Source organism: Ceratotherium simum, chromosome 8 (genome assembly GCF_057802395.1).
Source record: "Ceratotherium simum simum isolate JZ-2026a chromosome 8, ASM5780239v1, whole genome shotgun sequence".
NCBI lineage: Eukaryota > Metazoa > Chordata > Mammalia > Perissodactyla > Rhinocerotidae > Ceratotherium > Ceratotherium simum.
This window is the reverse complement of record NC_141907.1, coordinates 9,996,670-10,021,179: the sequence shown is the minus strand read 5'-3', so window position 1 is coordinate 10,021,179 and position 24,510 is coordinate 9,996,670. Positions and strand designations below refer to the sequence as shown.

General features: G+C 40.5%; 2 long non-coding RNA genes across 2 annotated transcripts in view; one reads left to right on the top strand and one right to left on the bottom strand.

Moving 5' to 3' along the window:
• Positions 1-14,606: 14,606 nt before the first annotated feature.
• LOC147916387 (uncharacterized) lies at positions 14,607-24,255 on the bottom strand. Its single transcript, XR_015552859.1, has 3 exons — positions 24,194-24,255; positions 16,308-16,458; positions 14,607-14,727 (listed from the first exon to the last, which is right to left on the bottom strand). It is a non-coding gene; the product is annotated as an uncharacterized LOC147916387 (long non-coding RNA).
• Positions 23,683-24,510, top strand: part of LOC147916386 (uncharacterized) — a 28,515-nt gene continuing 27,687 nt past the window's right edge. The window contains exon 1 of the long non-coding RNA XR_015552858.1: positions 23,683-23,925. This is a non-coding gene — a long non-coding RNA (uncharacterized LOC147916386). The remainder of the gene's footprint in view (positions 23,926-24,510) is intronic.

Here is a 24,510-nt window from a genome sequence, read left to right as displayed (position 1 = left end):
TGCATGTGTGTGTGTGTAGATCTAAGTGTTCATCTGGTACAAATTCTCTTCAGCCTGAAAAACTTCCTTTAATGTTTTTGCATTTGGATCTGCTGGTGATAAATTCTCTACTTTGTTTATCAAAAATATTTCTATATTACCTCTAATTTTGTAGCACATTTTTGTTGAATATAGAATTCTAAGTTAAAAAAATTAAGCACTTCAAACGTGTTGTTTCATTGCCTTCTGGTTAACATTGTTTCTGACAAGTGCTCAGCACTCATTCTTACTGTTCCCTTGTTGATAATGTATCTTATTTCTACAGCTGTGTTTAGGGTGTTCTTTTTACCTTTGATTCTTTTAGAAATTTTATTATGATGTGCCTAGTTGTATCCAAACTTCTTGGAGTCTGATGATATTCACAGTTTATATTTTTTCATCAAATTTGGAAAATATGTGATCAAATATCTTCATTTATTTTTTGTCCAAATTTCTCTGACCCCCTTTCTTGGGGGTTCCAATCACACGTCTCTTAGGCCACTTGTCATTGTCCCGCCAAGGCTCTGCTCATTTTTCAGGCTTTTCTTTTTCTTTGCTTCAGTTTAAATTGTTTCTATTACCCTGTCTTCAAGACACTGATATTTTCTCTGGAAGTATCCAATTTGTCATTAAACCACGCCATTGAATTTTTCATCTCAGATACTGTAATTTTATTTTTAGGTATAGAATTTTTATTTAGTTCCTTTTTATAGTTTCCCTTTATCTCCTTATATTCCCTTTTCTATTCCTTTACCATGTCATGTTTTACTTTACTATTTTGAACATATTTTACAATAATTACTTTAAAGTCCTCATCTGCTAAATCCAACTCTGCTAAATAGAAGTAGATAAGTCTACTTCTACTGACTTGTCTTTCTCCTGCTTGTGGGTGACATTTTCCTGCTTCTCTGCATTTCTAGTAATATTTTATTTTATGCTGAAGATTGTGAATTCTACACAGTTGAAAGTCTGGATTGTGTCTTCCTTTAGGATTGCTGAGTTTTGGTCTGATAGCCAGTTAATTTACTTGTGGATATGCTTGAACTTTTTGGAGGACTTTCTGAAAGCTTTATTAGAGTGAGTGAAAGGAATCCTTACTTTAGGGTTAGAGGAGCACTACTCCTCAAGCATGGCCTTTCCAGTGTCCTAGCCGAAGGCCTGGCTTATTCAGCAACTTCTCTCCACTCAGTCTGGCTGGACCTCCAACATTTCTCAGGTCTTTGCTATCCATGCAGTCTGTTCTTCTCACAATTCCTTGGTCACTAGTCTTTGCCAAGTGTTATGGGATGAATTGTGCCAGCACCCCACTCAAATCCATAGCTTGAAGTCCTAACCCTCAGTACCCTCAGTACCTCAGAAAGTGACCTTATTTGGAAGTAGGATCATTGCAGACATAATTAGTTAAATGTTAAGATGAGGTCATACAGAAGTAGGTGGACCTCTAATCCACCAGGTGTCCTTATGAAAAGGGGATATTTGGACAGAAACATGCACATAGGAAGAATGACAAGTGAACATCAAGGCAGAAACTGGGATGACGTGTTTACAAGCCAAGAAATGCCAAAGATTGCCATCAACCACCAGAAGCTAAGGGAGAGACATGGAACAGTTCTTGTCCTTATGAACCTCAGAAGGAACCAACTCTGCCCACATCTTGGTCTCAGACTTCCAGCCTCTAGAACTGTGAGACAAATTTCTGTTGTTTGAGCCACCTAGTCTGTGATACTTCATTATAGCGGCCCTAGAAAACTGATCTACCAAGCCTTACAAAATTGTCCTATAGTATACAGTTTAGTAATTGACCTGGGACTCAGGAAGACCCCTCGGAATAATTCTGGGTCTCATTCTCCACACGGTTTCCTCCTTTTTCGTATTCTGTATCCCAGATGCCAATAAATCCATCTGTCCGTTCCATCTCTGTCTCCTCAGTTCAGCAAGACCATGCTCTGCTTGTGCTTTATCACCCTGCAGTGCAGGCCAGAAAATTCTTCCAGGAAAGAAGCTGTGCAAATGTGGGTCACTCCTCATGTGTTACTCTTCTCTCCCAGGCAGCACAGTGCCCCCCATGACTGTTGTTCAATGTCTGAATTACTTCATGTGTTTCAAACTGTTTTAAAAGTTTATGGTAGGAAGGTAATCCTGTAACAATTGCTCTATCATGACTGTTTAGTATACTTTTTTATATGCCAGACTACCCCTTTATATGGATGACTACACGAGAAATAATAACTTGTTATGTCCCCTTTCAACATTGCCCAACACAGGGAGCATGCATTCATTCAATTCATTCCTTATTCCTTCTGTCCTTGACTTTGCTAAGCACTCAGAGAAGAAAATAATATCCATTCTTTTCAAGTGGGAAGGACAGATAAGTAAAATTATTATTTCGATACAGTTTAATAAGTGTATTGAGAGAGTAGGACAGGGCGTTATGGGAGAGCTGGAAAGAAATGCTTATCACAGCCACTTGGTACTCAGCAAGTGCTCAACAAACGCTTGTTAAAGTACCAATTATGTGATAAGCTGTGTTCCGAGAATGTGGAAAATAGCTGCAAACAAGAGAGCCCAAAGTGTTTCTTAATCAAATCCATAAATACAAAATACCTTGTTAATAAATTAATTTCATAGACATTAGTGCCTACTATGTTGCAGGCACAGTTCTAAAAATCTTACCTACTCTCTAAAGCACTTAGTGAAAATGATTTATCACTCATAGTATTTGGAAACAGAGTTTTATACTGATAGTATACTGATAGATATTGATATATATATATATAATCATTATATATATATATATAATGATTATATATATATATATATTATACCGATGTATACTGATAGTATTTGGAAACAGAATTTTAAAACCCAAGTTCTGATTAAGCACAAAAATGTAATAAATATAGCAGATTTTAGATAAAGTGAACGTGAGTCAGACCACCTCGGGGGAATCTTCCAAGGAGTTGCTCAGGAACCAATTTCACGATTCTTATATCCTGTCATCAACTTAGAGAATATAAAAGGTTCAAGAAAATGGAGCGAAAGAATGCTGGGGGTTTTTCTTTGTGGAGAGTTTCTCCTGAAAGTGAATTCCAATCCTTTCTCCTGCCAAGAATAAAATCCTCTCTCATGCTTGGAGGGCTTCAATGGGACCACTCATAAAGCTTCAGTTATATTCCCTGAAGCTGGTGCACACCAAGAACTGAGACATTCTATCACTCAGAAAAGCTATAGCAACCTGTGACAGGCAAAAGAGAATAGAGTACAGTGCTTGGGAAGTAACCAATGGAGGAAGAAGTACAAGAGCATGTTTCATGGACCAGACGGTGACAGAGCGATCCCCGAGCCATTTCAAGTCCTGCCCAAGAGGGCTGCCTGGGAGTGCATTTGGACTCAAATGGCACAATGGATGTGGACCTCATCCCTGAGGAATCTAGGGTGGGGGGAAGTAGCCAGCTGAAGGAGAGGCATTGCCCACGTCAGAGGCGTTGTAGTTGGAGGGTCCAGCAGAGAAGCTTCCAAACAACTTTCAAAGCATTCATGAGGAAAGAGTTACTGCTGTCCATTTGCCAGGTCCAGAGAACATGAAGTCACTCACTCCAACAAAACTGCCCTTTCTCCTCCTCTTCTCCTTGGCGGCCCGTTCTCTTTGACTTTTATGAGGTGTGGAGCAGCAGCTAGTGAGTGGGGGAGGAAATGGAAGAGAAAGAGGGCAGAAGCCAAACATACCTTTCTCTAAGGACAGCTGCCCACCTAGCCTTAGCTGGGGGGTGGGGTGGGAGAAGAAATCTAACCTTGAATGAAGACAGAAACGTGAACAGTTCCTTGGGCAGACACTTTCGGTAACTGAATTGAGATTGTGTTTTGTGAATTAATGTGGCTGTAGAACTACAAGAGGGAAGTGAAAAGTTACAATTCCTGACAATTTTTCATCTTCTTCCTCTGAATAAATTTGAAAAAAGGCCATAAGAGACAAAAATTCAATGTTTTTGATTACATCTGGTGAGTTGTGCTTGTGTAACCAACTGGCAACACTCTGAAAATTCTCTTCAACTACTGACAGTGATTTCATGTATTTCTTCCCCAATTCTCAGACCAGGTGAGTTCTTTCAATATTATTCACACAAATTTAAAGCCCATTGCACGTGGAAGATCAAGGATTTTACAATCTGTTTGCAGAGTTGTCACAAGACTCAAGTCTGAGTGTTAAGGACTCTGAGTGTCAAGGAATCCCTTTCTCTGCTCTAAGACCTTTGTCAGAGATCTTCGGTGGGATTGCTGTGTATGTCGAAGCAGGAGGGGGTCAATTAAATGACTTGGAAATTTTCTTTCAATGTTGATTTTATTCCCCAAGGACAGGGATGGAGAAGGGGGAAGTAACTAAAGAGTCCACTAATGATGATGGACCGGTAGGCACGAGGGCCAGAAATAGCCAGAAGCTACTTTTTGGTGACTCCTGTTGTACAAACTGTCTCTCTTGGCTATTTCTTGGGTAACTCTCCCAAGTTAATTCCACTTGGAAAGACAAACAACATAAAAGTGAAAGAAAGTTCCACAGCTGAGGCTATGGCATTAGAATTATCACCCAACAAAATTGCTGTCTGCAGCCAAAGGACACCTTGTGACAGTGTCAGAGCAAGCACGGCGGAAAGCAACCTGGGGAAAAAGAGAAGGCTGTCTAGACAGATTGGAACATCTCGTGTGCCTAATTAAACAGTCCCTTAGAGCCGGTGCTGTGTGAAAAGTTTGCTTGCTTATTAATTACTTGTGGAGCACACCTTTAAAGAGGTGCCATGCACTTCATCCTCTTCCATGGATTCATGGGGTTTGGGAGCCCAAAAGGACCCTAGGGCTCAAATAATCCAATCCTGTAAGTTTCCAGAAGAGAAAAACTAAAGATCAGAGAGATCAGAGAGGATGACAGGGCTGAGCAGTGACATGGCGGCAATGACAGCAGTAGAATCCAGGTTTCCAATACCTGGTCCGGCTCTCTTTCTGCAGTGCCAGCCCGACTGTTATGTCGACAGACGATGTGACCATCCCGAAGATGCTGTTGGGAAGGCGCCTTATTGTGATTTATTTCCCCCCGACTATCTTCTTTATTAAAATTTCCTTATTACTGGTATTCCTTTGGGCTGTCAGGCTGGCTATCTGCCTTAAAACTATAAACACCCCTCAATGGAGCAACACAACCTAAGCTTGCATTCTCCTGGGAGCAGTCCTGAGACAAAGATTTGAGGAGTTTCTTTTGGAGCTGACTCTGGGGAGCCCCGGTGTGGGAGTGGGAAGGGGGAGGTAGGGAGGACAAGGAAACCAAGAGAGGTAAGTTGTTGAAGAGGTGACTGCTATGGGCAACCAAGGCTCAAGCCCTTTGAGAAATTCCTGGAGGAAATGTCAAATATACTTCAGAGTTGTCCCAACAGAAGGGTGAGGATGTTAGGGTGGTTATCCTCCCGCTCCCATCTGTCTCTGGTTGACAGCTACTCCCAGGGGCCATAGACTCTTTCTTTTCTTGACTATCCTGCTTGGGCCAGGACTAAGGAAGAGAGTCACCGATGTTTGTAGTAGGTCCTTGTGGGCACATCCTGGAGGAATATGGGTAAGGCACTGATAGCATCTGTGCTGTCAGAGTTGCTATCTATCAGTCCTTCCCAGCTTAGTATAAACTAGACTGTCTGAATGCTTGTTCCAAGACATCTTACGACAGAGCAGTGAGGAAAATGGTAGGTTTTTTGGGAATGGGAGGAGTTGTGGTGAGGAGTTTGGGTAAACAGAACGCTGCCCAGAGTAGCAGGCTCATGTGGTTTAAGATGAGTTTACAACGCAGGGTTCTGGAAGTCTGACCTGTTTATGAGTTACTTGACACTTTTTAATGAATTATAGCCAGAAATTTATAGTCACTGGCCTGCCCACAACCTTCCTCCCCACTTCTACTCCCAGTCCCAATTTTAGACAAAATATGGGGAATCGGAATTAAAAACACCATGAAATTCAGCTTAATTTAAATAATCTTAATCTATTTTAATTCAAGCCAAACATTTCCATTCCATTTTATTTTATGTGATTCAATTCAATAGGATCAAACTCTTATTGATTACCTTTTATGTGCTCAATAAATGTGCCTTTTATAACTTTGCTTTGAGTAAATCACCTTGAGGTAGTTTTGTTAAAAGCCTGGGACATCTTGTGTCTGTCTATTGATCTCAATCTCCAAATATACTCCTATCCTGCTTATCAATCAATCAACAGTACTTTGGGGGAGAGCAAATTGGACTTCAGATCAGATTTAGTTGTGAGGCATTACTTAGTGCCTATTTAGTCTGCAAGTCATTGGGAAATCTGCATCATTAAACCTTTGTTTCTGAAAAATGAGGTAGTCCTACATAGTCTACTAGGTACCTCTGTGTATTCTGTGAGGGATACATGGAATAATAGATAGGGAAGCACTTGGTAGTCTGTAACACACTTCTTATATTTATTCTGCAGACATTATCGCAGTGCCTGCTCTACACCAGGTTCTGTGATAGTTGGATATATAGTATGGATATATGAAACACAGTGATCCTCACTTTCATGGAGTTTACAGTATAGAGATATTCAATAGTAATACTACTATTTACAACACAGTGTAGGAGGCAAGAAAACATATACCATCTCTGTTTTTATGGAGTTTATGATCTAGGGAAGAGGAGGGAAAGTTAATGAAAAATAACATGGCAGTATGTGTGGTTCTAGTGTAGTCCTAAGGTGCACAGAGAAAGAATTATTTGAAGGATGGGTAGGATTTCAATAACTGGGAAAAATATAGGGGCAGCAGGCACTGTCAGAGCTCTGTCCAGCTCTCCTTAGGTCCCCATTACTGGCTGTTTGCTCTGCTCTCCCAGCTTCCTTGCTCTTTTGCCTCCAAAGCCTGCACCTGAGTCTCTTCTTTGGAGGCCTGCCCTTGGCTCTCCTCACACTTGCGAACAGCTGGAAGTACCTGGGAGTTTACATCCCTGGGACAGCCCTTAGTCGATAACTAATTAGTATGGAAGTATGAAAGCTCAACTGTCTTGCCTAGGATTGGGACACAATTCGAGGCATAATTTGTATTGAAGAGCTCCCCAATGGGATTACACTGAAGTTACTGTCTCTGGGACTTTGCCTGAAATCACATCCTTGTCTGGCTTCTTCTCCTTCACTGCCATGCTTGCCCCATGCTTACTGGTTTCTCTTGGGCCTCCTTGCTTAATAAATTGCTTGCACACAAATTCTTGCCTCATTGTGTGTTTCTGGGGAATGCAACCTAAGACACAGCACATTCCAGCTGGAATTAATGGCTTGGGGAAGACTGGGAGTTTAGGAAGGTGGAAGGTATGATTGGGGAGCAGCATGGTTTATGGCTTGTCACTGGAGATTGTGAATTTGACATTGAATTATGTCAAGTTCACTCACTCATGAAACATTTGCTGGGCAATTCTTACAAGCCCAGCACTGGTTGTAGCCCTTGGGAAATATGAATGGAAAAAAAACATGAATCCCTGACTTGATGGAGCTTATAGTCTAATGGGAGAGAAAGAAAATAAATAATAAACGTAAAAAGTAAATTAATTTTCTATGTAGTATGTTAGAAGATACGGGCTGCATGAAGAATATGGAGCTTTATTGATTTTGTATAACTTTAGGGAGGATTTTGCCAATGAGTCATGGTAAGGTGATTTGTGATCTTGGATTTGCAATTGTTCTTTATCAATGATCTTATTTCAACAGCTAGAGTTTTAGAATATACCTTAGCAATGACTTATGGAGAAACTATCTTAAGATCGGGGGGAGGATTATTGTATTATTTATGTGTTGTTGTATAACAAGTTATCCCCAAACTTAGCAGCTCTGAAGAACATTTATCTCATGGCCATTGTGAGTGAATGAACTTGGGTGAAGCTTAGCTGGATTCTCTGGCTCAAGGTTTCTCACAGTCAAGAGGTTGGTGGGGCTGCAATGGTCTCAAGGCTTGACTGGTACAGGATCAGAGGATTTGCATCCATGCTCAATTGCATGCCTGTTTGTAGGTCTCTCTGGCTATTGGCCAGAGACATCAGTTCTTTGTCACATGGCTCTGTCTACGGGGCTACTCACAACATGGCAGCTCACATCCCCCAGAGTAAGCGCTCTAGGACAAAAAGAGAGAGAGAGGGAGGGAGGGAAGGAGAAAGGGGAGAGGGAGGAGGAAGTGGGGGGGAGAGAAAGAGAGAAAATGAGAGTCATAAAAGAGGGGAGCAAGTTGGAAGTTACAGTCTATCTGGATCCTAATCTGGAAAGTGACATCCCATCACTTTTGCTATATGCTATTCGTTAGAAGTGAGTCACTAGATGCAGTCCACACACAAAGGATAACACAGGAGGATGAACACCGGGAGGCAGACATCGCTGGGGACCATTTTATAGGCTGCCTACCACAATGATACTTTGTTTATATTCTTCACATAGAGCATTCACACCAGATCCTTGCTTTCTGAGAATGGGGACATGATGTCAGGTGATCTCCAGCATATTACTGGACTGATTCTTGCGCAAAAGTTTCAAGGCAAGTTAACACAATTCAAACCCTTAATCTTAGAATGTAATAATACTTGATTGCAGAAAACTCATTTCATTCTCTAAAATATAATATTTATCATACAGATATGCTTTTGCATTTGAGTATGCAAAGTTGATTACTTGACATAAAATTTAAAATTCCTAAGTTCTTTTGGGAAATCCTGCAGTGTGGGCTGCACGGGGTGCTGATTCTCAAAAGCAGAGAATAATCAACTTTAGAATAGAAGTGGCTTCTTTCTTTCTTGATGAATGTTACTGCTCTTCCTCAGGATCTCCTGTCCCAGCATTGTAATGCGTCAGCTACTACTCCGTTCTGTCTCCTCTGGGTTATTTGTTTTGGTAATGAACTTGGTATGGGCATTAGCATCGGAGTTGGCATTGGTTCTAGCTATTAGGTGGTTATACAAAGGTGACTTTGGGTCATTTCTACAGAGATCTTATTTATAATGAAAATGATTATAAAAGTTGGGTCTGAAAGATAAATCATTGAAAATCAGGAGTTCCTGAAACTCCAAAATCTTGCTTTGAGACTTGCAAAGGTTTAATGATGAACATAATATTATCAATAAAGTTGTTAAAAAAATATACACTATCCCAACCTCATCACCCACGTGATCTACTCTGGGCTAGTTGTCTTTACTTTGGAAATTTCCCCTTTCCCCACATTTACACAGATAGAAATAACTTCAAATTGTGGAGTAGCTTTGAGGCACAGATTTTGGGAGGAGAAATTGGGACTGGGAATTATTTTCCAGCCTAACCTTCCTCTTAGTGAATACACATTTGGAATTTGTGACCAGTTGAAGGGTCATGTAAATGAAAGTGAAATATCAGGGTAGGCAAGAAAACACAGCAACACAAAGTTGAAAGGCTGGGAGCATTTCTGAAGGAAGAATGTAAATCAAGGGTTCCTTTTTTTCCTTTTATGAGAGGCCACCCGGATGGTCAGAGTGCCAAGCAGGCCATGATGTTGTGAGAAATAACAATGGAGACTGCAAGATGTCATAATACAAACATCATCTCAAACAGGAGGGAAGGCTGCCTTGAAGGAAGCCCATCTGCACATCCTGCTCTCTCCCCCTGCCGTGGGTCCTCACTGTCCTCTCCCCTCTTCCCCATACCCCTCTTCTGCCGGTTGCTTCACATGATCCTGGTTGGGCCTGGATGGCCCCCAGACACCTGGTTGAACAATAAACACGGATGACTGCGGTGGTCCTGTCAGCCCAAGCTCTTCATAAAATAACTGCTGATCTACAGCCCTGGCTGGAATTGATTTCCCAGACTAGCCCACATCTTTGCATTGACAGTCATTGAAGTCTGCCTTACATTGTCTTCCTCCCATTTTTGCAAGATCTTAAGTAGCCAGGGCTTGTGAGGACCACAACTCGTCCCCAGAGTCAGTTACAAATCAAATGCTACGCTTACAAACTCTTACATTTTGAAAAGAACACTTTGCAGTGATTAAATATTTATGCATGGTACACACTTGAAGCTTTGATGATTTATTCAGACTTTGTAACTTAGAGTAAAATATAAATTTTTGTCCAGTGTGACATATATGTATATGAAAGATTTCTTTTCTCTGCGTATGAGGCGTCCAAGATGCTGGATGAAAAAATGCATCTGTTTTCCTACATGCTTGTTTTTTTTTTTTAATGGTCTCCATAAATCCAGGGAACTCCTTCTTGGACTGCTAGACTCTTTCAATAGAAGCATGTTTTCACTGGGATTTCCACGTTCATAATTATTCCTCTCATTTCTCTGCTGTGAGAAGACAAGCTGGTATTTCATTGCTTTGGAGAAGTTAATAATATGGTAGGCAAAACATCAGGAAAAATTATAATGAATGAAGCTATACAAATCGGAGGGAAACACATGTCGCTGTTCTAAAATGTTCCTGTCGTAAATCCTGGAAATTTCACTATAGTCACAAGCAAATAACTCTTTAACGCATAAACACTCAATTAATTAAATGTAATATGCTAGATAAGTTTGAATGAGTTCTAAACAGAGAAATGGTCAAATAATGGTGCTTGAAACCACTGGCTAATAGGAGTTCATCTCTTGTTCTAAATTTCTCAACTGGAATGAGGCCCATCCACAGGCCTCTTTAAAAGAACTTCATGCACTGTTTATAAGTATAATATTACTGACTCTTTATTTAGTACATAGTGATCAAGCCTGACACCCAGACTTAAAAAAAAAAATCTTTTCTCGTCTTAAATTTCTATGTCTAGGGATGTCTCCAGAGCAGTTTTTTGAAGAGTTCTGTTTTCTCCATTATTTCCAATTTATGGAAGCATGGGTTTATTACCCTCCTGTCCCTCTTAAGTTTCTTGAACCGTTTTTATATGGTGCTTAAGGGGACACATCTCACCTGACTGATATTTTGTAATCCCTATATAGCTACTTCTCAAATATGACTCTGAATCTATTCCTCATAGAGGGGCAAACATTTTGAGAAGTGGAAAGCCTTTTCTGACACCAGGCTGAATTAGATGTCTATTCTGTGGGCTTTTATATCACCTCATGCCTGTCACAGTATTCACTGTATTTTATTGAAGGTAGTTTTTAGTTTCTCTCTGCCTTCTACATATTTTGGGACGGTATCTCTTTCATCTCTGTAATCTTAGCAGCTAGCACTTTGCCCAGCACAGAATGTTACATAGAGTAACGTTAAATATAGCTTCATACATGCACTCACTCATTCACTCGTTCATTCAGCAGATATCTAGTCCATGCCTGGTCCTGGATCAGATGCTGGAGGGCCATGGTGAACCAGCCACAAAAGGATCCTCTGGATCTTAGGGTCCACCGTGTTTAGGAGAACTAAAATAAAATAATTTTATAAAAGGAAAGGACCTTGGAGATTTGTTCTTCAAATCCTTCATTGTATAGCAAGGAGACATCGACCTGAGTAAGAATGTGTCTTATTTTTAGTGTCAGGACTGACTAGACCCAGAACTCAGTTCTTTTTCAGTGTGTTTCCCCCAAATTATGTGGTCTCTACTCACTAGCTTTAAATTGCGCAACACTTACAAAAACTATGTAACTGGCATGGGACAGATGAGAGAAAGAGCAGGCCTCTTTTGGGAAGAGTCGTTGAGCCACTTTTGTTCTTAGACACAAGAAAAATCAAATCCATTGATACAGAGGCCTTGACTTAGCCTTAAATTTTAAGAAACTTTTAAACTAATTATAGAAGTGATAGCTCTTAGTATTAAGCTTAACGCAAATACTGTATAGACGTTTTTGAACATAGAAGATTTTTCTATGAAATAGAGAGAAGAAAGGAAGGAGGATTTGTATGATTCAGTTTTGCTGCGTTAACAACAACAAAAACCCCCAAATCCCAAAGATTGTGACAACACACATTTATTTCTCACATGTTGGCGACTATGGGTCACCTGCCATCCAGGAGCCAGCATGAAGGAGCAGCTCTTATTGAGGGCCTGCTGTTTTCATGACAGAGAAAAATGAGCAGACTAGAGCTTGCAGAAATCCATGCAACGGATTTTAAATCTTCTGTGTAGACAGGGCACGTATCAAGTCAACTTGCAAATGACATGGCCAAGCCCGACATCAGTGGGGTTGGGAGGTGTGCAATCCACCTACAGAAATGCAGAGAACATGTTTAGGAACAGCAATAACATCCACCTCAGAGGAACAGGATGTTTGTGCACTAGAGTGATGTAACTTTTTGACCACCCTTGCTCTTTCCCAGCCCTGAATAGCTTCAGCCATTTTTCTACAGGGTGGACTTCTGCACACCTTTAGGACAAATACGGACATCTGAGGAGACAGGGTTAGTCTCTTTCTCCTTGGGGTGTTCAGCGTCCAGGCCTCTCATGAAATTGATCACATGTGTTCTATTCATTTTGTTTCCTAAGAGCCTGACACTGTCTCAACTATAGTGTGGACTCTTCAGCAATGCTTATTGTGCAGAGTATGGCAGAATGTTTGTGATTAGGAAATGGGTTAAAAGTAAGCATATTGTGGTTGTAGGGGGTGGAAACGATGTTTACAGGTGATTCCAGAAACGAAGGCCCATATTTTTTAATTCTCTGCATTAAGAAATGGCTTCCTGTGTGACTGTCTTCTTTCAATCCCTCTCTTACTAGAAACACAAGCATGACATAATCAGAAATTCTCTTTATGTATATTTCTGTGGTGTCAAGTTAATATCTAAATAGCTTGAGATGCCCAGAGAAAAATCAACCCTAAATACTAATTGTGCTGCCTAGTACGTAGAAGATCCTTCATAGATTTTTAAAAACTAATTTGCATATGATTAAAAAAATGAAAAAGAAAGAAATGGAGATTTTAGTAATGAAATCTAGTGGTATATTCTGAAACACTTTGGCAAGAGGAGCTAAGACACAACGAGATTTCTAAGGTTAATTCCTCTTAAAAAACGAAAAAAGCAGAAGCAAAAAGAGGAGGAGGAGGAGGAGAAAGAAGGAAGATGCTGCATGGAAAAGGTCTGAAAATTTAGTAATTAACTGATCATTGAGCTGTATTGTAGATATCAAGCATGTTCTGCATATATGAGTGACTCTGAATATGAAAACACAGGGATCCAGAGATCCATCTTCCTGGTTCTATGACATGTACAGAGTCATTCCAGAAGTCTCTAGAATGCACAATACTTCAAGTCCTGTCTACTCTTAACCCCACGCTCTAGTCACTGAATTTTCTATCCTATCTCCTGCTGAGAATACTTGAAGACCAACCTCTATGGGCTGGCATTCTTTGTCGTGTCACAGATGCTTTGCAGTTTAAAGGAGTGCTGTCTTAGGAAGAAGAAAGCAAGCAAGAAGGAAAGAGTAAAGTAGGTGAAGGGATAGGAGTGAGAGAGGTCACTGGAGAGAGAGAGAAAGAAAAGAGAGATAAAGAGGAAAGAAAAAGGATGGAGATCCTTGTTTTGAATTCAAAGAAATGAAGTTCTAAATGATGTGTGTTTATCTATTGCTTATGGAGGGGGGAGGAAGGAGAGAAAGAGAGAGAGAGAGACGGAGCCAGTGAGAGAACGTTAACTAGCTCTTCCCCTGGCAACTTACCCTTCACCAGATGTTAGGACAATGAAAGGAAAGAACTTCTCTAAAAGGAGGTGCGGCCTGCTGTGTTTCTCAAATGTATCTTCCTCCAGCCTCCTTTCTGTACATCTTTTGAGACTACTTGTCCACAAAACACACGTTGATTTGGAGTCCCTCACTTAAGCCTGCAGTGGGAACTTGTCAAAACATCTGCCCGGGACTGCCTGCTCCTTCGTGGGCACTGTTCCTGTCTCTCAATCCCTCCATATAGTTTCCATGAGAGACGCCAGGTTCACGTCACATCGCTCTCCCCCTTTGCAGCATCAATTGTTTCGAGAGTGAGCACCTGACAAAATTTGGGCCATTCAGGGGGCTTCTCCAGGAATTCTAGAATCAAAACTGAGATTAGTATCTCTTCAGGTACCTGGAAGTGACAGCTGGGACCTTGTGGGTCCCAGCCAGGGAGTGAGAGAGAAGGAGGAAGCAGATGCATGAGGAGAAGAGGTGGGCAGTGAGGCAGGAACACTGTGGAACCTTCTGCAGAGCATGCCCACTCTGACTCTGCTCTCTTCCCGTTGCAATAACCCAGATCTGGAATCCTATCAGATACCTGACATCCTTGCATGGAATCCTCTTAGTGGTTTGAGCTAGTTTACTCAGGATTTCCACTGTATAAATAACAAAGGAACACAATGTAATAGAATGAATACCATGTAATCACATAAAAATATATGCAAAGTATTTAAAATAAATGCAATTCCAGTTTTGCTTGCATGAAAGGAATAATAAAAAAGGAAAGAGGAACATAGAACCATAACAGTAAAGTGTGAGTGGGAGGGGGAGAGAAGGCAGTTAGTAAGACATCAGTGAAGTTCTAAAGATTTAACAGGAGCAGATTGCAGTTCTACTTACAGAATGAAAGATTCTTTGTATTATCCAAAAATATTATCACATTTATTCATTCATAAATGTGTTCTTTTTTTTTCTTTACTTATCCACAAAGATCCACGTGAAGACATTATCCTTGTTGTTGAAGACACACAGATGTGTAAGATATGGTCTCTGTCTGAAGGAGTCTTATGTCCACAGGTATAAATAACTAAAAATATACAAATACACGATGAGTGCTATTTTCTGCTTGTCTGCTGTCAGATTTGTTCTGCACCCTTCCCCTAATCTGCTTTGTATCACAAAGCAGGCCAGGCTCCCTCATCAACTAGCCTTTCAGGAGATTGGACAGCGGGGAAAGCGAGAATTCCAGTCTTTTTGCCTTCCTCTCTGCTTCAAGAAACACGTCTGGCAGTAGTCAAAGCTCCCCTATTCCAATCGTTGTGGGCAGCCCCCCACTTTAGGGTGGATGTAGATTCTGAGCTTTGGTGACACAACTCCACCATTTGACCCTCTGACCCAATAGGGATATTGGCTTCCTGCCATTGCCAACCTCTGGATGGTCTTGCCATCTCCTGTCTGCCCTTTTTGCCCTACCAATGCCACTGTCACTAGTTCCTTATATTAAATTACTGCATTGTACTCTCTAGAATGGCTTCCTTTTTTCTTACTGGACCCAGACTGATACACCATCTAAACTGAGCGTCCTAATAGAAGAAACCAATGACGGGGGCAGGTCAGAAAACTCTCCATAGTGGAGGTGACTATGAACTAGCCTTTGAGAAGACAATAGGATTGATCACACAAAGAACAAAAGAGTATTCTAAGAAAAACTAATAGTAAGTGCATTTTGCCTTGAATTTAGGGTTCATTGGGTAGAATTGTTTATATAGGAAAGCTGGGGCCGAGCTGTGAGGGTCCATGCATATGATATATGTCCAATTATAGTTTGGATGTGCTCTAGGTACAGTGAGAGAGCCGAAATATCAGGGAAGCAGGGAAAGGTGAATTCAAGGGAAATAAACAAATGTGGCTAATTGGAGCAAAGAGAACAGCCAGGAACAGAAAAGGCATATAAGTAAAAAAGACTTTCGAAGGCCAGAGTCAATAATATTCTGTTATGTTTGTATTGCTCTGTTATTGCTTTCAGAGGGTTTACGTATTTACTGTCATATGTAATGTTCTTGTTCCTTTATTTATTCTTTTATTTAGCCAACACTTACTGAGCCCATGGCCTATGTCAGGCTCTGTCCTAGGGGCACACAGAGACAAAGAAGCCTTGACCTCTGCCCTAGCAGTGCTCGGAGCCTGGGGCCCGAAGATGAAGAGGAATGAAAGGCAGGGCATCACTATACCAGAGCATAAATGTGCTAGGGAAAGGGGGTTGGTCAGTGAAGCTGGAAGTTTTGAGAAACTTGCTAGGTATACAGATGGAATTGGTAAAACTTGGTGATGAGTTTGGGGTTAACAGGGAGGGAAGAATTAGGAATAAATTTACAGAGTTTCAGCACTGCCACAGAGTGGGAAGATGGTGGCATGGTGTCAATCCTATGACAGACGTGGATCAGGTTGATGAATAAACCATGGTGCTGACAGGTTATGGTGGTCATTGAACGACTGAGGCAAAGCTGGAGTTCAAACCAAAAGACAAAGCATTGATTGCTGATTGTTTTTGTTTTCATTTTCATCTGGTAGATTATTTGGGATGGGAAAGAGGTAGAGACTCAAGGCCATCAGCTCTTGTAAAAATGCATATTCTGTTTTGAAAAGGCAAGAGCTGTAGTTTCTCACCTCATTGAGGTTAAAACCTCATTCCATCACTTAATTGTTATGTGGCTTCAAGCAAATTGCTTCTCAGCTCCAGTTCCTTCACCTCCACAGGGTGATATTACTGGAAGAGGTGGGTAGGATCGGCTCTCTCCAAGTGCTGACGTTCAGATCACTGAGAAATTGGAACAGAAAGGGCCTGGTTACTTGTCTGCACATGGTAGGAGTTCCCGAAACGTTAATTTCCATTCACCACACACTTTTTCTTTTTAATCCCTGGTGTAAGTTTTCGTATTTTAAAACATCAAGGGATAAACTTCTTTTTTTTTTTTTTCAAGAGGATGCACAGCTACCTTCCTCATGAGTAAGTGTGTTAGGGAGAATTTCAATGGAAAATTCCATATTTTGAATGAAAAAAAACCAAAGGCCTTAGGGTGTGTCCCAGACACTCAAGCATAACTAGAAATTAAGTACATATTTAAAAATGCTCTTGGTTCCTCAAATACTTGGAGGTATTTTCAGGTATTTGGGGTTCTTCCATGTATAAAATATACAGTGTTTTTGTAATACTGGTAATTTGGTGACAGATACTGCTGAAGTTCCATATAACGGAGTATATAAAAACAAGGAAGCAGTTAAGGCATTTTTAGTTCCCTCTGAGGCTTGCAAAAATTGCTTAAATATAGCTATCCAAAGCAACATGCATTTTTTATCAAAGCCAAATTTAAATGTTATTTAATGCTCAACCTTTTGGCCAGGAATAGATGTCAAATTTTTCTTTTTATTGTTATTTTTAATTTAAACAAATGTTGCCTTGGATTGCTTTCCCTTTAGTAGAATGTTTGTGAGTCTCAGAGGAAACTCCAAGCATGCTTTCTTCTTGCTGTAGCATGTACAAAGGATACTGGCTTCTCTAGTTGAAGGAAATGCTGCAAACATCAAATGCATGCCATAGTGAACGGCTTGGTCATTTCCCACTTTCTTCTACTTCATGTCTCTGCCATTTGGGATCCTATCCACTTTTCAGGGCCCAGCTTAATTTGCTTGTTGTGGAAGGAGCCTAGATTTTGGAAAGATAATTGTAATAGTGATAGTCCTGGGCTCTAAACTCAGGCAAGTTCTCCATTCACATCCCTAGAACTGCTTGCTTAAGGTTGCTGAGCCTCACTCTTTCCTTCCATCAAATGGGAGGCACAGTACTTCATATGGTTGCTGAGAGAGAACAAATGTAATAGCCAGCTGTTATTACTGCTGCCCAACATATATTCCCCTTTCTTCTGGGAATAGACTTTAATTATACTTTGGATATCCCCATGATGAGACTGTCCATCAAGGCAACCAGCCTCTGCTAGCCAAGAGGTAGCCATGTGACCAAAGTGAGGCCAATCAGAGGTTCTCTCTGGAATTCGAGTCTTGAGGGGAGGGACACCAAAACAGAAAACATTTATGGCCCATTATGCCCTGTGAGCAATTAGCTCATGGCCCTGGTTCCCCCTTGGATCCTGTTTCTTGAGGGCAAGATGTCTGTGTGTGGTCTCACTACTTTGTGCCTGGTGGACCCTTTGCCTTGCTGATTTACTCATCCTAACAGGTGTGTGGCCCTGCAGGACAGCACACATCCTTTAGGGCTATTTCTCCAATAAAATGGCATCTAGGCCAAATGTCTTTGGGAATTCCTGCACTCTGCAGCTCCTTGGGCTGAGAAACCCCATGATATAGACAAATTGAATCAAAACGAAACAAAATGTTTTAAACTTGCTATATTGTAAATTAATTTGACCACTGAAATAAACCCCTATCTTTAATATTTCTTTGGGTAGGGCTGCGGTGGAGTTGTAGGGAGAATGGTTCTGCTAAGAACACACAGCCACAGCCATGGCATTTTGTGATCTTCTAGACCTGAGGTGCATAGTCCCAGTGTCTTTGGATCACCCCAGTTTTCTCAATAGAATCCAGTCTGATTCATTACCATTTCATCTAAGTATTTATTTTTTCAACAAATATTTATTGAGGATCACTATACTTAACAACTACTTTGTATAGACCCTCCACCTAGAACTTGGGATCTAAGTATGACTACAATGCAGTTTCTGCTCTCTAGGGGATGAAACAAAGGTGATGAGGCCAACACAAAAGTGGTGATTTCAACAAAGTAAGGGAAGCGCAGGCACGTAGCAGACATGGGGTGACACGGGTATGCAGAAGGAGGAGTGTCGTACCTGAGTAAGGATGGTTGGGGGAAGGCATTGTGGATGCCTCTACACCTGAGCTGATTCTTGAAAGTGAATAGGAGTTATTTATCTCGGGAATATACTGTCATAGTCTTGCTAATGTGTGCAAAGTGTTTACATTGAGGGAGGCCCTTTATGTGGGTTTTCAAATTTAGTCATTATAACAACTTCACCATTAGGTATTGTTGGTACCAACACGTGGTACCGCCATTTTACCACGTGTAAGCTAAGGTGTAGAGAAATTTGTACCTGAGCCCCATGCCTCCAGGCCTAAGTATTTTCTTTTTCATAGCACCTCATGCCCACCTTTTCTATGGCTCTTACCACATGGTTTTGAGTATCTTTCCCTTTAGCAGGATGTTTGTAGTCTATCTAGACTATGGGGATAGTCCTTGAAAAGAATCACCCTTGTCATTTCAGTGTTTGCAGGACTAGGAGTACTGCCTGGTACTTTTCAGGCTTTTACATAATTACTTGTTTATTGTCAATCTTATAAAAATTAGTCTTATGGCAGTTATAAGCTTACCTGTCATAGCTCCTGAATCAGGATAAATTCTCCATATTTGAAGACTTGACCAATATTTAGCCGAATTTCAGACACTATATATATAGTATATATATACATTATACACTATAATATATACATAATATTATAATATAATATATATATAATATAATATAATATATAATATAATATATATTATATAATATATAATATATAATATAATATAATATATATATAATATATATATAACATAATATTATAATATAATATATATTATAATATATATTATAACTATAATATATATTATATATTATTAATATATGTATAACTATATACCTGTATAGCAGGTACAAATATTTTTTGAGTAAGTCTGAACTGAGATAAGGAATTCTGGATGAACCTCACATCCAGAGACAATAGTGCCTGGTTTCTAAAGCAGAGAGGAGGATGTGAGGTTCTGGGGCAAATGGTAGCACCAGGGCCCGTGTGTCATGACAGAGTCCTTTCCAAGGCTGGGGCAGACCCAGCATGGCCATTGTCAGTCGTGAAAATCTAGTCCAATTTCAATGCTCAGCACCACAGATGATGGCATATTCTTCTATTTGAGGTTACCATCTGAAATATCTTACTTCTATTAAATCTAATGACCTGTACTCTAGTAACTGTGGTTTTTCACTAATTAGATTGCTTAACTGGGGACACTGAGATTCAGAAAAAGTAATTGACTTCCTTGATCAAATGTTGGGATATAATGACTTGAAATACCTTCTCTTTCCTACTACAAATATCAGTGCAGCTCTTATCTAACATGTATTCTAGAAAATTGTAACCAAAGAAAAAGAAAAGAAATAAGCAACTGAGGGCATGCTGTGGCAGCTGAGCTTTAGCCTAAAGCAAACTGGGAATGGATTCTACGTTTCCCATGCTGCCCTCCTTTGATGTCACAGTAAGTCGGATATCAAGACTCTCAACTCTTAAGTTATATAACTTAAAAAAAGGAAACATATTCTTTATTTCTCTCCAACGTTTTAAGTTTCTAACGTTCATAATGCACTACAGTCTTGGATTGTAATTACCAAGATAAATGATGAACATATTTTTTAAAAAATATGTTCCCTGGCAGAGGCAGCCTGACAGACTGCTTTGGTCTGTTTCCACGTGTCCTCGATGAGGTGCGTTGGCAAGAGCCTTTGAAGAAATTTTCGTCTCTCTTGAGCCCAGATCCTAATATTCTGTAAAATGCCTCTACATTTTCCATATGGAGTTTTCACATGTTCCGTGTCTTCTTGGGCCAAAAAGGACCAAGTTGAAAATCTAGATTAGCATTTTTACCTGAGAGATTGTTATTGCCCTCATCACTGAGTTCATTACCTTCACCTTGTCCTTTGCTTCTACCTGACCTGTTTTACTCATGGTCATTTTTAAGGTAGTTGATTGATATTTAAAGCACACACACACACCCTTAAAAATGTAGAGAACCTAGAAAGTTGCAAAAGAAGTCAAGTTTAACGTCCATATTCTTAGGGTGGTGCTAATATGTCCTTGAACATCAGATAATGTTTATCTACCTCATTCACTGGTGACCTGAGAAAAGATTTTACCCATAAATATTTGATATGACAAACCCTGATGTTGAAACAAAGTGCAGCAGCTCTTTCCTCCAAGTCTCCCCATGTAGCCTTTTCCAGGTCATAGGGAGTAGAATCTGTAGGAAAGGGTGCTGGACAAAGAGCTAGGAAGCTAGAGGATTCAACTCAGCCCGTATGTCCCTAACTAAACTGCTCTGTAATCATTGGCTAAGTCTCTTGATCTCTCGATTAGTTCCTTCAATTTTACAATAGCCCTTATTCTACCTGTTTCACAAGATATTGCATTAAAATGCAAATTCTCTTAGGATATGTCAAATATTACACATTAATACTTATTTTACCTCACTATAAGCAAGTAATCATTTAAACTTAAGAAGTTTATTGTCTATCAAAAATGGAAATTCTCATCTCCTTCTTTTAATTGCATTCTATCTGCTGATCAGGAGGAAGCAAATTCTTTTAGATAGTGCAGTAGACCCAAGCTGCTTGTATATGGACAGCGACCTTCATTTATCAAAGAGTAGATAAACCAGAGCATGCCAAGTAAACAATAAAATAGAGAAACATTTTAGTTTGACTTTCACTGCGTTACCTTTGCTTTCATCCCTTTTGATTAGTGGAGTGTTTGAATAGTCAATATTCACAGACTTAAATATGTTCTTAACTTCACACAGTGCATGAGACAGTGGCCTGGGTGGGTTATGTTTCCTTAATGAGGGCCCAGTTTGGTTTAGCTAGTCTGACTGACTAGGAGAATGCCTGCTTTATTGAGATAGTGACATGCCTCATTGAAGAGCTTCCTAAGTCAGTCAAATGCATATGAGTGCAATGTGTCCTCCAACGGGCAAGACCTCTATTGCCATTGCCTGCTTTTTGTTTAGAGTTGTCAAACTATAGTCTTCATTGGTGTTCTTCCTAGAAAAATTTCCTTTTGGAACAACCTCCTTTCGGTAGCAATTTGAATAATAGTGTTTGTTATGTGTTGATTTGTGTCTCCCCAAAATTCATATGATAAAGTGTAGCTCTCAGGATCTCAGAATGCACCCTTATTTGGACATAGGGTCTTTACAGAGGTAATAAGTTAAAATGAGGTCATTAGGTTGGTGGACCATAATTTAATATGACTGATGTCCTTATAAAAAGGGGAAATTTGGACACAGAAATATACGTAGAAGATGATGCAAAGAGACCTAGGGAGAAGATGCCATCTACAAACCAAGGAGAGAGGCCTGGGATAGATTCTTCTCTCACAGCCCTTGGAAGGGACCAACCCTGCTGATACCTTGATTTTGGACTTCTAGCATCTGGAACTGTATTATGATAAGTTTCTATTGTTTAAGTCACTCAATTTGTGGTACTTCGTTACAGCAGCCCTAGCACACTAATATAGTATTAATAACAATGTAATTAATAGTAATGGTTAATTCTAACTAGTATGTGTTCAGTGCCTACTACATTTCAGGTCCACCACATACATTGATGTCACTGAATGAAAAGGAGCTAACTTTTTGGATTATGGGGAGAACAAAATTCTTAGCAGAGAGAATAGTAAATTCAAAGGCTTTGACGAGATATGTAGCTTGACACATTAAATAAACAGAAAGGCTAGTGTAGTTAGATTAAAATGACTGAAGAGGAGACTGATCCCAGAGAGATGAGGGAGATAAACTGGATCAAAATCATGTAGGACCTGCCCAGGTGTTCTAAAACAGATCTTGGCTCACTGGTATAAGCTTACATATGGAAGACCTCTACCTATAATGTGTTTCTCATATCAAGACCTTTCTACAAAACACAGTGTATAGATTTGAAGAAAAACTTATACTTTTTAGAATCCCTCTTAACGTCCAATAACTCAAGGACTTCTTTCCCAAACCCTGTGGCAGGTCAGAGGTAAATGAAGCAAAGAATCGAGAGGATAGGGGGTGATTCTTATTTCAAATCAGATAGCCAAGGCCCAGAGAATTTAGACACACACTTAGGAAGAGACTGAGTCAGGGCTGGAGCCCATAAATCCTGACCCTCACATCAATATGACTGTCCTTCCTCATACTGTATAAATAAGCGTGCCACTGGGGCTTTAGTAGAAAGCAATCTTCATAGGAAATGTCCAGCTACTGAAATCCTACTTCTTCTTCAAGGTGTCTGCACAAGTACTACTTCATCCAGGAAATCTTCCTGTTTTCCTATTGAACCCAATATTTCCCTCCTCCAAAATCCGCCTCTCTAGGACATCGCTTTATATCTTTCTATGTGCATGTCTTATTTGCCCCATAAGAAAGTAAATTTCATTCATTTAATATCCTCCCATTGAGCATGGCCTATTTATATAGATGTATAGCCAATGAATCAATTTGTGTGGAAGGATTGAATAAAAGTGTTAAATAGACCAGAAATTCCATTCCTAGGTATCTACCCAAAAGAAATGTTCACACACAGACTTCCATGTGAATGTTTATAGCAACTTTTTTCATAATAGTCCCAGAACTAGAAGCAACTTAATGCCCATCAACTGGGGGATGGACAGACAAAATGTGGTATATCCATGCAATGGAATAAAGAGGAATGAACTAGTGATGCATGCTGCGTTATGGATGAACGTCAAAAACATGCTAAGTGAAAGAGGCCAGACACAAGAGACCACATATCACATGATTCCATTTGTATGAAGTGTCCAGAAAAGGAAAATTTATAGAGATGTAAAGTAGATTAGTGATTGCCTGGGGCAAGGGGTAGAAATAGGGATTATTATAAATGGGCACAAGGGATCTTATTGGGGGAGAAAATATTCTAAAACTGATTTATGGTGAAGGTTGCACTACTTGGTAAATTAACTAAAAATCATTGAATTGTACAGATGAAGGGGGTGGATTTTATGATATATAGAATACACCTCAATAAAGCCATATAAAAAAAGAATAAAAATAATATCCAAGACTACTGGATGTAGGATAAAGATGAACATGGAGGAGGACATAACTCTGTCCCCTCTCCAATATACCCACATTACATAAATATCCCAATACAACACTCCATATTCTGGAGTTAAAAAAAAGTTGTAGAACAGTCTGCCAGAGGGCGGAGTCAAGATGGCGGCGTAGGCAGACTCTGAACTCACCTCCTCCCGTGGACACAGCCAATTTACAACTACTTGTGGAAAAGTTACCCCTGAGACAGAACTGAAAACTGGATAAGAGGAACTCCTGCAACAACGGACAATCCTAACTGGGGTAGAAGAGGCAGAGACTCCCTTCTGGAGAGGAAAAACGCCACCTTCACAAGCCGCCAGCTTCACGGCCGCCGGGAGCAGCTCACAGGTACGCAGCCTCCCTGGAGGCGCGGGGCCCTGAGCCGGGGAGCGCCCCCGCTGTGGGCATTTTGTGGACCCAGCACAATTGAGACCAGCAGCATAATATCTGACTTTGCCTGCTACTAAAGCATTGGGTAGCACCCCCAGAAAACCCGGTTCACAAAGAAACTAAAACTGGCTCTTAAAGGGCCCGCGCACAAACTCACCCGTTCCAGAAAGCATCCTAAAATCACCAGAAAGAAAGGTGCACAGTGCTTCGGTGACAAGAGACTCACCTAATAGGCCCTGAGTGCATCTCGGTGAGGGGTGAGACCTCTCCAGGGACTGGGACATTGGCGGCGGCCATTGTTGTGGCCTGGTGTGAGCGTGCTGACACAGACGCCATTGGAGTTCTCCCTGAGACCTGCTAGCCCAGGGTCTGCTCTACCCGCTAGAGCACCGATTTAATCCAGCTCAGCCAGGGCAGGCAGCCCACCCTAGAGACTAGCCCCACCCAACAACAAGCCCTCAGGCAACGTGTGGGCCTGCATAGATTGGTGACTGGATTTTCTGCAGCCTGGCAACTGAGCTGACTTGAGCGGGGCAGGGTGTG